The sequence below is a fragment of the Loxodonta africana genome, chromosome 10 (genome assembly GCF_030014295.1).
Source record: "Loxodonta africana isolate mLoxAfr1 chromosome 10, mLoxAfr1.hap2, whole genome shotgun sequence".
Taxonomy (NCBI): Eukaryota; Metazoa; Chordata; class Mammalia; order Proboscidea; family Elephantidae; genus Loxodonta; species Loxodonta africana.
Window position 1 is genome coordinate 117,590,211 of NC_087351.1, and position 15,647 is coordinate 117,605,857.

General features: G+C 45.0%; 1 protein-coding gene across 6 annotated transcripts in view; it reads right to left on the minus strand.

Annotated features, from left to right (window-relative positions):
- The window catches only part of PPP1R13B (protein phosphatase 1 regulatory subunit 13B), a 105,855-nt gene that overhangs the window by 26,406 nt on the left and 63,802 nt on the right, over positions 1-15,647 (minus strand). The gene's annotated exons all lie outside the window — the stretch shown is intronic.

Genomic DNA, 15,647 nt, shown 5'->3' on the forward strand with positions numbered 1-15,647 from the left:
AGGAGCCCGATAGCCCAGTGGTTAAGTGATGAGCTGCAAACCAAAAGGCTGGCAGTTCAAATCCACCCAACAGTTCTGCAGGAGGAAGACCTAGCAATCTATTCCCATAAAGATTACAGCCTTAGAAACCCTACGCGGCAGTTCTATTCTGTCCTACAGGGTCGCTATGAGTTGGAATCGGCTCCACAGCACACAGTAGCAGTGTCTCATTGTACAGACAGACCATACGTTGATGGACATCTGGATTGTTTCTACATTTTGCCTATGAAGAATAAAGCTGCTGTGAGTGCTCATTTGCCAACATTTATCTGGGCAAATGTTTTCATCTCTCAGATAATCAACATCCAGGAGTGGAACAGGCGTGTGGTGTGGTAAATGCATGTTTAACTTACAGAAACAGCCAAACTGCTTACCAAAGTGGGGCACCACTTTATACTTCCACCAGCAAAGGAAGCGAGTTCTCACACTTCCACATCCTGACCAACACTTGGTGTTATCGATGTTCACATTTCAATTATCCCCTTTTTGAAGAAAATGTTAACCCCTTGGCAAAGAAAGGATTCCACATAAATGGTATTTTGATAAGTTATATAAAAAAAAAAAAGCAAGCATAAATTTGTCCATAATCAAGCCATCATCCTCTAATATACCATGATTAGATTCTCAACAAATAAGCTGGCATATGCTGTGCTAAAGGGTAGAAAGGGGGCTTATTTCCCATGCCAATCTTTCATCCCTACTGATTACCTGTAGGAGTCATGACTCATACAGCTATCAAAACAAAGTATGTTTGAAAAACTGTCTATTAGAACTGGGAATGTAAAGATATTAACAAACTACGACTCACTCTATTATGGTTGAAATCTTTTCATCACAAACCAGTTGGTAATATGGCTTTAACCAAATATGTTTCCAGTCTCCTCAGGCGACATTTTAAGTACGATTTTTAAACTATGATATAGTAATCCAGGTATTGCAGACATATAATAAGGTTTCTGGAAACGAACCATTGTAGACAATTGTGCAATTTATACATGTCTTCCTTTCTCTGAGCCACTAATGATATGTCTTTGTAGATTTTCAGTCTTTCTAAATATTAGTAAGAAGGCTGGTTTTATATTCCACCTAATGCACAAATGAAACACTTGCCAATATGTGCCAAAAAGTAGTAACTCTGTCAAAGACAACTTTACCTATGAAAACAAAAGGGTTTGTTATATGACAAACTTACTTTGCACAGTTCTGCTCAGTTAACTCTTTATTATTGCAGTTTAAAAAGATTTTTTTTTTGTATAATGACTTTCATCCAAAAACGCACTAAGTACTCTCTAAAAATTCTTTCAGCATCACAGTTTCACTCAAAGAAGCGCTCACCAATGAACTCAACCTAAGCCTTCCTCATCAGAGAGCTGACTGTGGTCCAACCATGAGCTGTGATCACGTCAGGGTGGGTTAGAACGTCCTGCCATCAGAGAACCGACTCTGGCCCAACTGTGAGCTACGATCACGTGAGGGTGGGTCAGAACAACCGTGAGCTGTGATCACGTGAGGGTGGGCCAGAACAACCGTGAGCTAGGATCACGTGAGGGTAGGTCAGAACCGTGAGCTGTGATCACGTGAGGGTGGGCCAGAACAACCGTGAGCTAGGATCACGTGAGGGTAGGTCAGAACCGTGAGCTGTGATCACGGGAGGGTGGGTCAGAACAACCGTGAGCTGTGATCACGTGAGAGTGGGTCAGAACAACTGTGAGCTACGATCACGTGAGAGTGGGTCAGAACAACCGTGAGCTAGGATCACGTGAGGGTGGGCCAGAACAACCGTGAGCTAGGATCACGTGAGGGTAGGTCAGAACCGTGAGCTGTGATCACGGGAGGGTGGGTCAGAACAACTGTGAGCTACGATCACGTGAGAGTGGGTCAGAACAACCGTGAGCTGTGATCACGTGAGGGTGGGTCAGAACAACCGTGAGCTGTGATCACGTGAGGGTGGGTCAGAACAACCGTGAGCTGTGATCACGTGAGGGTGGGCCAGAACAACCGTGAGCTAGGATCACGTGAGGGTAGGTCAGAACCGTGAGCTGTGATCACAGGAGGGTGGGTCAGAACAACTGTGAGCTACGATCACGTGAGAGTGGGTCAGAACAACCGTGAGCTGTGATCACGTGAGGGTGGGTCAGAACCGTGGGCTACGATCACGTCAGCGTGGGTCAGAACAACCGTGAGCTGTGACCACGTGAGGGTGGGTCAGAACAACCGTGAGCTGTGATCACGTGAGGGTGGGCCAGAACAACCGTGAGCTGTGATCACGTGAGGGTAGGTCAGAACCGTGAGCTGTGATCACGTCAGGGTGGGCCAGAACAACTGTGAGCTGTGATCACGTGAGGGTAGGTCAGAACCGTGAGCTGTGATCACGTGAGGGTGGGCCAGAACAACCGTGAGCTAGGATCACGTGAGGGTAGGTCAGAACCGTGAGCTGTGATCACGTGAGGGTGGGCCAGAACAACCGTGAGCTAGGATCACGTGAGGGTAGGTCAGAACCGTGAGCTGTGATCACGTGAGGGTGGGCCAGAACAACCGTGAGCTAGGATCACGTGAGGGTAGGTCAGAACCGTGAGCTGTGATCACGTGAGGGTGGGCCAGAACAACCGTGAGCTAGGATCACGTGAGGGTAGGTCAGAACCGTGAGCTGTGATCACGGGAGGGTGGGTCAGAACAACCGTGAGCTGTGATCACGCGAGAGTGGGTCAGAACAACTGTGAGCTACGATCACGTGAGAGTGGGTCAGAACAACCGTGAGCTGTGATCACGTGAGGGTGGGCCAGAACAACCGTGAGCTAGGATCACATGAGGGTAGGTCAGAACCGTGAGCTGTGATCACGGGAGGGTGGGTCAGAACAACTGTGAGCTACGATCACGTGAGAGTGGGTCAGAACAACCGTGAGCTGTGATCACGTGAGGGTGGGTCAGAACAACCGTGAGCTGTGATCACGTGAGGGTGGGTCAGAACAACCGTGAGCTGTGATCACGTGAGGGTGGGCCAGAACAACCGTGAGCTAGGATCACGTGAGGGTAGGTCAGAACCGTGAGCTGTGATCACAGGAGGGTGGGTCAGAACAACTGTGAGCTACGATCACGTGAGAGTGGGTCAGAACAACCGTGAGCTGTGATCACGTGAGGGTGGGTCAGAACCGTGGGCTACGATCACGTCAGCGTGGGTCAGAACAACCGTGAGCTGTGATCACGTGAGGGTGGGTCAGAACAACCGTGAGCTGTGATCACGTGAGGGTGGGCCAGAACAACCGTGAGCTGTGATCACGTGAGGGTAGGTCAGAACCGTGAGCTGTGATCACGTCAGGGTAGGCCAGAACAACTGTGAGCTGTGATCACGTGAGGGTAGGTCAGAACCGTGAGCTGTGATCACGTGAGGGTGGGCCAGAACAACCGTGAGCTAGGATCACGTGAGGGTAGGTCAGAACCGTGAGCTGTGATCACGTGAGGGTGGGTCAGAACAACCGTGAGCTGTGATCACGTGAGGGTGGGCCAGAACAACCGTGAGCTAGGATCACGTGAGGGTAGGTCAGAACCGTGAGCTGTGATCACAGGAGGGTGGGTCAGAACAACTGTGAGCTACGATCACGTGAGAGTGGGTCAGAACAACCGTGAGCTGTGATCACGTGAGGGTGGGTCAGAACCGTGGGCTACGATCACGTCAGCGTGGGTCAGAACAACCGTGAGCTGTGATCACGTGAGGGTGGGTCAGAACAACCGTGAGCTGTGATCACGTGAGGGTGGGCCAGAACAACCGTGAGCTGTGATCACGTGAGGGTAGGTCAGAACCGTGAGCTGTGATCACGTCAGGGTAGGCCAGAACAACTGTGAGCTGTGATCACGTGAGGGTAGGTCAGAACCGTGAGCTGTGATCACGTGAGGGTGGGCCAGAACAACCGTGAGCTAGGATCACGTGAGGGTAGGTCAGAACCGTGAGCTGTGATCACGTGAGGGTGGGCCAGAACAACCGTGAGCTAGGATCACGTGAGGGTAGGTCAGAACCGTGAGCTGTGATCACGTGAGGGTGGGCCAGAACAACCGTGAGCTAGGATCACGTGAGGGTAGGTCAGAACCGTGAGCTGTGATCACGTGAGGGTGGGCCAGAACAACCGTGAGCTAGGATCACGTGAGGGTAGGTCAGAACCGTGAGCTGTGATCACGTGAGGGTGGGCCAGAACAACCGTGAGCTGTGATCACGTGAGGGTGGGCCAGAACACCCTGCTCTGGGTGACATGCGGCCAAGAGGAGAGGGGCACCTTCTACGACCCTCTGCTCTGTGGTGCACACGTGCCACTTCTGCCTGTTTTGACGCACTCTCTTCTTTAGTGTTTGGTACCCTAAAGGTGTTTTCCTGTCCTGTAGCTATTTTTCAAGTTCAGTTTGAGTGCAATCGCCTCAAAAGTTGAAAACCAATGAAAAAGATGATGCAAAAGAACTGACATTTCACGGTCTTTCCACAGGATGAGTCCTGGCATCCCTCCCTCCACCTACCGTACCTGTTGGGAAGCCTTCCTTTCCTCCTTGGGCAAGTACAGCAAACTTTCACGACATGGCATTTTACGTGCTGAGAAGGTGGACCATATGACTCCATGCTGTTTTTTACTCACAGAAGCATGCCTTCCTTGTTCAATTCATCTATTTTCATAGTTGTGAAAATGACTTGTTATCAACAGTCCACCTGTATTCATTTCATGGGCCATGTATTAGTTGTCTATTGCTGAGTGACAGATCATGCCAAGCTTAGTGGCTAAAACAATAAATATTATCACTCACAGTTTCTGTGGGACAGGAATTCGGAGTAGCTTGTCTGGATGGCTCTAGCTTCAGTTTCTCAGGAGGCTGAGTCAGATGTTAGCCAGGCTGTAGCCGTCTTAAGGCTTGACTGGGGTTAGAGTATGCATTTTTAAGACGGTTACTCACAGGGCTAGCACGCAGGTGCTGGCTATTGGTGGAAGGCCTCAGTTCCTCCCCAACCAGGCCTCTCCACAGAGCTGCCTGAGCGTTCTTCCAACATGGTGGCTGGTTTCCCCCAGAGTAAGCAATCCAGGAGACAGCAGCGGAAGCTATCTTCTTTATGAACTAGCCTCAAGTCACATAAGACATCACTTCCACCACATTCTGTCTGTTAGAGGTCACCAAGTCTGGCCCACATTCAAGGCCAGGGGACCTAGGTTCCACCTTTCGAAAGGAGGCATGTCAAAGAATATGCAGACATGTTTTCAGACAAGCACAGTCATTTATTGTAAAAACATGTATTAACAGCGCTATATGCTTCAATTCTGTCATTCTATTATTCACTACTTACAGGAGCTCAATTGTTATTCCAAACAACACTGTCATAATCCAAAGAAGCGAAAGAATGTGCTAGGCTATAGTATAACCAGTATAACCTCAATGCCTAACATACATTCTTTGGGAATCAGGAGAAAAGGCCAGTGGATTCTGTCAGCAATCAAACACCTGCTGGGAAATGGGTCACTTCAGATGTCAGTGCTAATCCTGATACGCTCACTTTTCAATACTCAACCAGCAACTTCACCTTTGGTTATAAAAGTGGTAAAGCATATAGACAAAAATGTCATTACAACATAATTCTGAAAAAAATAATTAATTCCCCAGCTTTCCAGTTTCAGTAAGATGACATGGACACATGCAATCGTTCAACATTTTTCTGGCTTGCTCCTTTTTCTGCTTAGTTTCTATGGAGAACACACCTTGCCCATCAGTGAGTCCACACATCCACCACCCATCTCTAAATGATTGTGAGTCCAGCCATCCGTCTCCAAAGCAGCTTCAGACCCACATTTCCAATGGCCAAATTTACATTTTCACTTGTATCTCCAGCTAACAATTCAAATTGTGAATGTATAAAACCAAACTCCCCTCTTTCCTACCAATCCTGATCCTCCTCCCTAAATTCTCTACTTCTATTCATGGACACTGTGATGGTTAAGGTTATGTGAGAGCTTGGCTAGGCCACAATTCCCAGTATTGTGTAAATGTCCTCCATTTTGGGATCTGATGTAATTGTCCTGCATTTTGTGGTATTGTGCAATTACGTGTTATAAATCCTAAACCTCTATATGTTAATGAGGCATCATTAGTGCGGGGTGTATCTTGAGTCACACCCTTACTAAAGGGCGTGACTTGAGTCACTGCCTGACTCAAGTCACGCCCTTACTCAAGTCATCTCCTTTACTCAAGTCATAACCTTCCTCAAGTAAGGAAGTTTCCAAGTAAGGGAAGTAAGGTGTGTCCTGCATCCAGTACACGTGAGCGCTCTGGCAAAGCTCTCTCCCGCTCTGGGTCCTGCATCTGACTTATCATCATTTCAAGAAGTAACATTTCTTCTAAATGGTGTTTTATAGATAACTGGATGTCTTCTGTGCTTCTATCTCCACATCCTTGAAATTTTTACTTTCAAATATCTTCTTTGGAAATAAGTCTCTCTCTGAGATTCAAGTGTATTAGGAGTCCACAGTGAGGCAAAGCAACAGCCTCCCAGGCTCTCTGCATCCAGGTTTATCCCCGCCCAGCTTGTCACCCCCGCCTCGCACACAGTTGTCTCACCCACGAGCAAAGGGGGCTCTTTCTCAAACACAGCGGATCCTGCCCTTTTCTTGCTTAAAATCCTGCGGGGTTAAATCTAAGCTCTCAGCTTCACAAAGATCTGGCTCATGCTTGGCCAATACTCCAATCTTCTTCCCCCTTGAGACGCACCACTATGCCACCCCACTTTGTGCTTAGTAATACGAACCTGTTGACAATTCTCGGCCACCATAGAGTCGCGTGCCTCTTCTGTATCTTTGCAGAAACCTCTGATCCCATCCTCTGGGAAATGTTTCCTGAGATCCACCTCCGTGAAGTTAACCAAATCACACCCTAGTACTTTGGTGCCTTGTTCTACTTTGACTACACTTTTCACAGTGTACTGGGATTTATTTGTTTACACACCTATCTCCAGAAATGCCCTTTCCTTCTCTGTGGAATTGCAGATGAGAATTCAAGTGGCCTCCACCAAACATCTTGCTTTTATAACATCTTTGGTCTATCTAAAATTAAAATAAATTGGGTAGAATTACTTTAAAAAAAAATAAAGGAAGTAATTCAAAACCTAGGTGGTATGGTAGTTACATGAGTGGTCATTCAGGAATTCTCTAAACTGTACATATTTTATATAGTCTTCTGTATGTATGATATATTTCACAATGAAAAAGTAAGAAATAAAGAAAGATGAGGCCAAATATCTAATATACTATCTTGAGTTAGAATCGACTTGATGGCAATGGGTTAATCTAATCATTACACAATATTTTTAAAAATTATAACTGTTAAAAGTGTAACTGCTTTTTCAAGTATAATATCATTTCAAAAATGACAAACGTCCCTAAAACAAAGCTCTGACAAAATAATTAGAACAAAACCTATTTCTGCTCATTTAATATTCTGGAACATTAAATCGTTCCTCTTTTTTCCTATCCAAGGTTATACATTTTCAGGTTTGAAAGTATTTTACTTGTCTATTTAGCAAACAAAAAAAGTAGGCAATTATGATATAAAGACTCATTACAAACAATTATGCTTATTTTTATCACATAAAATCTTAAATAAAAACGAGCCTCTCTAACATCTCACTGTATGCTATATACTCTGCAATCGGAATCATTCATATTCTAACAAGTAAAAAATCTCATAAATCAGTAAGAACCAATTAGATATCTAAAATTTATACCAGCTTTCCCCCACACGCAATAATACTACATTGTACTATTTTATTTTCTAAATGTGAATTATTTTTATAATTAAAATTCACCCATTTCAATTCAACACACATTTATATGCAAGGCAAGATGCTGGGAACTATTAGGCCTAGACAGTTCAGCAGGAAAATACCAAAAAACAAACCAAACCTGTTGCCATTGGGTGGATTCCAACTACAGCGGCCCTCTAGGACAGGGCAGAGCTGCCCCATAGGGTTTCCAAGGAGCACCTGGTGGATTTGAACTGCTGACCTCTTAGTTAGCAGCCGTAGCTCTTAACCACTACACCACCAGGGTTTCTGGCAGGAAAGTAAGGGCTACCAAAGTACACCACCACCAAGAAGAGAAAAGGCACTAAATGCCGCAGGAGAACTACAGGCCAAGCACCAGGGGAGCTGTTCTGTTTTCAGCAGTATGTCCACAGACACCCTGATCCACATTCCCAGTGACAACACCTAAAAGGCTAGGTAAAACAGAAAACATTTCTAAAAGCATTACTGAGGTGACATGCAGTAAAGAAGCTACTGGGGCCAAAAAACAAAAAGCCGAAACCCTGGCCCATAAAGTGCTCAACTACTAGCCAAAAGGCTGGTAATCAAACCCACCCAGAGATGCCCTGGAAGAAAGGCCTGGTCATCTGCTTACACAAGGTCACAGCCTTGAAAATCCTACGGCGCAGTTCTACTCTGCACACACGCGGTCGCCATGAATCGCAGTCAACTCAACAGCAACTAGTAAGGACACAGCTGAACAGCCTCCCGTAGCCCTGCAGGTATCTGCCCCACCCTGGAGATCTGTCCTCCGCCAGCGGGCATGATGACACACAGGCCAGGACCAGACCAAACCAGAGAGTCCAACAGGAGAAGCCTGCCTACACCCAGAACCCCAGTGAGCCATGACCTCCACGTGAGGGTGAATGAGAAATACACCCACCGTGTGGGAGGGGACAGGAGGGAGAATGCCGCTCTCTATCACCACTCTTTGGGGAGCAGGGGCACCCTCCCCTACGCATCTGTACCCGCTTGACAGCCCTCATGCCAGCAGGGTGACCTACAAGAGCACCCAGGCTGGGCCTATCTCACTGCAGCAAACACAAACTTCTCAGGAGGATCCCACCTTCAGTGTGCCTCAAAGAATGCCTACAGGTCAAATTCAAGGTAAAATCAAAATAAAAAACCTGGGGTCACAGAGACTGCAGGTATTGGAATTACTAGTTGCAGAATATAAAATAACTATGTTTAATGTGTTTAAAGAGTTAAGAGAAACTTGAAATACAGGCAAGGAAAAACGAAGAAGATTTGGTAAAGAACAATGAAAACTTCTAGAATTGAAAATCTTAATGAAATTTTTAAACAGTTTTATTGCGGTACAATTGACATATAACATCTGAAGTATTCCTCTGAAAGTCAGCCAGTGAAAACCCTATGTACAACAGACATTGCCCAATTTAGTGACATCATGTTTGGTAAAGTATAGAGTCGACAAAAACGAGGGAGACCCTCAGTGAGATGGACTGACACAGTAGCTACAGCACCAGCCTAGGCGTGGCCTTAAGTAAAGCAGGTTACCCTCCGTAACGTGGGTGGGCCTCATCCACTCGGTCTAAGAGCAAAAACGGAGGTTCGCCGAGGGAGTATTCTGCCTCCAGACTACCAACAGACGTCTTGCCAGAATTCCTCTCTCTCCCTCACTGCCTGACCTACCGATTTTGGGACACAAGACTGCCGTAAACTCCAGCATTTTGGACTTGCTAGACACACACTTACTTACATGAGCCAATTCCTCAGAATAAATGTCTCTCTTTGTGTCTTTGTATGTATGGACACACATACACACATACACAACTTACTGGTTCTATTTCTCTACTGAACCCTAAAATGCATGCTAATCCTCGGATCCAGGAAATTCAACAAATCCCAACAGAAGAAATTAAAAGAAATCCACACCTAGTCCTGCTAAAAACAGAGGCTCGTTCAATCCTAATTTCATTCAGTCCTAACACGCCACTAAATGACAGGAAAGGGGTACTTTTTTTTTTTTCCAACATTAAATAATACAAAACCACATAAACAGGACTAACAGGACAATACAAACAAATTACTAGAAGCTGAAAAGATGGTGGGTGAGACGTAACTCCAGTAAATCTGAGACAAACCTCAAACCAGAAGAGGTGAAAGCTGATGAACAACCCAGCTGCGCCACAGCATCCTCAAAAGCCCAGAAGGGACAGCACCAGGTACCTCTGGAGAGGGGAACGAAATGTGGGGCACCTAAAAAAGGCAGACTGAGTGAAGCAGGTCAGTCTCTCCACCTCCTCCGCAACTCCACCCCACCGGGTGACGGCCTCTCTCCTCCCCTGGCACAGGTCTAGAAGTTTATCCTCTAGACAAATGGAATGTGATCTGGCCTGGGAGGTGCTACGAATTGAGTCCTGGGTACCATACGGAAAAGAGGTACTGAGGGACCATATTAATGACAAACACTTCCAGAAATGCACCCTGACATTTACGACCAACTGATTTCCCACAGAGGTGCCAAGATAATTCAGCAGGGGGAAGAAAAGTCTTTCCAACAAACAGTGCGGGGACAAACGGATACTCACATACAAAAGAACGAATTTGGACCCCTACCTCATACCGTACACAAAAATGAACACGAAATGGATCACAGGCCTAAATGTAAGAGCTAAAACTATAAAACTCGTAAAAGAAAACATATGGGGCAGGGTCAATAGGCCTTGGCAACTTACTGGACATTCAGGAGTAAAGCAGAAATGGACTCAGATTGGAAGCCTTGGTTGGCTGAGAAAACAGGAAAAAATGCTTCCAGGAGCCGAGTGGAATGGCGCCATACAGAGGAGAGTTCCCACCATGTCTGACAGCTCACCTTAGAAAGGCCTGCCTGCACAGTAGGCCCTTGGCTGCTGTCTGGGAACTCAGATTTTGGAAAGGTTCCCACTGCTCTCTAACTGATAAGAGTGACTCCCTGTGCCTAAACTGTGCAGACAAAGTGGTTTATGCCAAACTCCTGTTCTCCTCCTGGGACTCTGGAGTTTTGGGAGTTGCTAGGTAGAGGTGCCCACATGTCCAGCCCCCAATAAACCCCTGGGCGCTGAGTCTCTAAAAGCTTCCCTGGCAGAGAACGTTTCACAGGTGTGTCAGAACTCATTGCTGGAGGAAGTAAGCCTGCCCTGTGTGACTCCACCAGGAGAAGACTCCGGAAGCTTGCGCCTCGTTTCCTCCAGACTTTGCCCCGTGCGCCTTTTCCCTCTGCTAATTTTGCTTTGAGTCCTTTCTCTGTAATAAATTGTAGCTTTGAGTGCAACTATATGGCGAGTCCTGTGAGTCCTCCCAGCCAATGACTGACCTTAGGGTGGTCTTGGGGACCCCCAGCATAGGTGTATACTACAAGAATAAATCAATTTGTTTTCATAGCATAAAGTCAAACCAGCACGTGGATTAACCTGACTTGCTGACCTGCAACTTTCAGAGAGCAGAATTTCCCCAGCCTCCTACCTCAGCAGCTGCTTAAATGCATGAATCACAGTAGTCGGTATCCTGCCTTTCTCTTCCAACCCACACTACCTCCTTCTCTCACAAGTGCTGCCTCGTCTATTCCTAGCTGCTGTAGCCCACAAGGCTCAGCATGGCCATTAATCTACAGCCCCGGTATACGCCAAAACATTTTTGGGGTAAGATGTTTTTAACATCTTATTAACTTTAAAAATGCATGTAAAAGTGCTTTGTAGACAATGAAGTGCTTTACAGAGATAATGTATTATTAGACTTGAAAGGCAGGTATGTACGCCATAAAACACAGTAACATCTTTGATGCAATGCTTCTAGCACAAAGTTACATATACCTCTAGACTCATTATGTTGTTGTTGTTGTCAGGTGCTGTTCTTAAGTCAGTTCCGACTCATAGAGACCTTATACGCAACAGAATGAAACACTGCCCAGCCCTGGGCCATCCTCACAATCATTGCTACGTTTGAGCCCATTGTTGCAGCCACTGTGTCAATCTGCCTTGTTGATGGTCTTCCTCTTTTTCACTGACCCTCTACTTCACCAAGTATGATGTCCTTCTCCAGGGACTGATCCCTCCTGATAAAATGTCCAAAGTATGTGAGATGAAGTCTCGCCATCCTCACTTTCAAGGAGCATTCTGGCTGTTTTTTTTTTCTTTTCTTTTTTAACTGTGCTTTAGGTGAAAGTTTACAGCTCAAGTTAAATTTTCATACAATAATTCATACACATATTGTTATATGACCCTAGTTGTAATCCCTATAATGTAACAGTACACCCCCTCTTTCCACACTGCGTTTCCCACGTCCATTCAACCAGTTCCTATCCCTTTCTGCCTACCCGTCCCATCTCCGGACAGGAGCTGCCCATGTAGTCTTGTGTACCTACTTGAACTATGCACATTATTTGCTAGTATTATTTTATGTTTTATAGTCCAGTCTAATCTTTGTATGAGGAGTTAGCTTTGGGAATAGTTTTAGTTCTTGGTTAACAGCGTCTGGGGGCCATGCCTTCTAGGATTCCTCTAGTCTCAGTCAGACCATTAAGTCTGGTCTTTTTATGTGAATTTGAGTTCTGCACCCCACTTTTCACCTGCTCCATCAGGGACTCTCCATTGTGTTCCCTGTCAAGGCAGTCATTGGTGGTAGCCGGGCACAATCTAGTTCTTCTGGTCTAGGTTATAAAGTCTCTGGTTTATGTGGCCTTCTCGTCTCTTGGGCCAATATTTTCCTTGTGTCCTTGGTGTTCATTCTCCTTTGCTCCAGGTGGGTTGGGATCAACTGATGCATCTTAGATGGCCGCTCGCAAGCTTTTAAGACCCCAGACATCTGGCTGTACTTGTTCCAAGGCAGATTTGTTTGTTCTTCTGGCAGTCCATGGTATATTCAGTATTCTTCACCAACACCATAATTCAAAAGCATCAATTCTTCTTTGGTCTTATTCATTGTTCAGCTTTCGCATGCATATGAGGTGATTATTGCAAATATCATGACTTGGGTCAGGCGCACCTTAGTCCTCAAAGTAACATCTTTGCTTTTTAACACTTTAAAGAGGTCTTTTGCAGTAGATTTGCCCACCGCAATTCGTCATTTGATTTCCTGACTGCTGCTTCCACGGGTGTTGATTGTAGACCCAAGTAAAATAAAATCCTTAACAACTTCAGAATTTCCTCTGTTTTTCATGATGTTGCTTATTGACCGAGTTATAAGGATTTTTTTTTTTTCTGTTGAGGTGTAATTCATACTTAAGGCTGTAGTCTTTGATTTCCATCAGTAAGCGCTTCAAGTCCTCTTGGCTTTCATCAAGCAGGGTTGTGTCATCTGCATATTGCAGGTTGTTAACGAGTCTTCCTCCAGTGCTGATGCTGCATTCTTCCTCATAGAGTCCAGCTTCTCAGATTATTTGCTCAGCATACAGACTGCGTAAGTATGGTGACAGAAAGCAACACTGATGAAAACTTTTCCTAATTTTAAACTATGTAATAATACCTCCTTGTTCTCTTCGAACAACTGCCTCTTGGTCTACGCACAGGTTCCTCATGAGCACAATTAAGTGTTCTGGAATTCCCATTCTCCGCAATGTTATCCGGAATTTGTTATGATCCACAGAGTCGAATGCCTTTGCATAGTCATAAAACACACGTAAACATCTTTCTGGTATTCTCTGCTTTCAGCCATGATCCATCTGACATCAGCAATTATATCTTCCTATAATTATTCTAATTATACCTTCCTCTAATTATAACCCATTATAAGCTCATATAAAAGCTACAAACACATTCTTTATTTTTGTCTCAGGTTTGTTGATCTTGAAACGTATACACTGTCTATGTTAACAAGAAACAACTTCATCAGGGAAGAAAAGATTACAGACCCACCACATCAAAACTAGTATATCCACTTTATTACACCATGGGAATCCTTTCTGAGCCCCTTCCTCCATTAACATACACACACACTCCACCTCAACACACAGTCTACTCAACATATTTACTTCACCTTCCCTGAAGCTTAGGTCATGGTGAATCTTAGAACTCAAAACAGATCTTCAAAATTCTGCTGGATAAGTAAGTTCTGAATGCTTACTATAGTGTGTGACGAGCACAGTGATCACCTCAACTGGAGGCTCCCGACCTGGTCTGCGGAGCCTTCCAGGCCTCATTCTAGACCTACTGAAGTAACCTTTCTACCAATGGGGTCTGTGCCTCTATTTCTTTAGACCTGCTGAAGCAGATTTGCCTAGCAGAATCCCACAGGGCTTCAGATTTGGAGTGGGTAAATATGACAGAAAGAAGGAATGAGAAGAGGATTTGTGGAATGATTTTTAGAAACTGGAGTATAAGGAAGGCAAATCCATACTCTTGACATTGGGAATATTTCTCCCTGAGTGGCACAAAGATTATGACACTGGAATGAGAAGAAAATATTATCCTAATTCGCCACTTGCCTCTGCAGTGGATAATATCTGCATAATCTAAAATATTAAGCACTATTGTTCTTAACTTTGTAACCAATCTATGGACAATGCATAAAAACTTTAATTATAGTCCAAAATAACAGAACACAAATGTTATCAACCTTGACAACATGAAACTATGATATAGCTGAAGGGAAGTCCTTGTGTGGCACAAACAGTTAAGTGTTTGGCTACTAAGTGAAAGGCTGGTGATTCAAATCCACCCAGAGGTACCTTGGAAGAAAGGCCTGGCAATCTACTTCCCAAAGATCAATGCCATTGAAAACTCTATGCAGTGCAATTCTACTCTGAAGCACATGGGGTTTCCCTGAGTTGGAATCAACTTGACAGCGGCTGGTTTGGTTTCTTTTTTTTTTTTCTTTTAAATAGCTGAAGGAGGTGGAAGGTAGAAGGAAGGAAGGGGAGATGGAAAAAGGGTAGGGAGACTAAATTCCTCACCTGATAAAGGGGGAAGTCCAGAGATGCTGTTGAAAGTTGATAGTACAAAAAAATACAGATTTATCATTTAAAGTCACAAGGACAGCCAATAAGGTAACTAGAACAGCAATTCAATAATAAAAAAAAGTTGGGAAGCAGAGAGGAGGAGTAACTGCTCAAATTCAGCTCAATAAAAAGGTCTGAAGCTACTGTCTGGATATGGGTCCTTCATACTCCAGGCTCTTGTTCTTTACCAGTACATCAATGGGCCAAGCACCGTGCTAGATAGATAACTTGCCCAAGTTTACGTACCTAGTTAGTGGCAGAAACAGAGAAAGAAACCAACTAATTCTCCAGTCTTAAAATTATTTGGAAAAGTTATTACTAAAACTTCCAGAAAAGACCAAGGTGAGAATTTCTCTAATTGCTCATTCTTTTAAAACACACCAGCATTTCTGACAAACAGCCCCTCTACTTTGACACACTTCCTCACCTATAATCAACCTTTAGCCTAGTCTCCAACTCTCTACACAACAGTGATAAAGAATGTTATTTCTCCTGTAGTCAACTGTCAAGAAGACTTTAATTTACTGTTCATCTTTCAAAACCTGGCAGAAGGATCAAGACGTCAACAGTTAAAGGTGCAAAGGAAGTTTGGCTGCTCAACTCTTCGTCTAGAGACTGACTCGTCCGCAGCCACAGGGAAGTGCCACTGCCACGTGCCCAGAGACACAGGGCCACCTGCTCCAGGACATGCAGTGGGCATCACACTGAAAGGCAGACCTGGAGGCCCAGCTGAGGCTCTCTCCACAGCACAGACCGCAGGTGTGGACTGGTGAAACCACCCATGACTCTGTCTCTTTAAGGTCATAAAATGCTTCCACATATGCAACAGAAATGCCATTTTTAGGCCCAAAAATA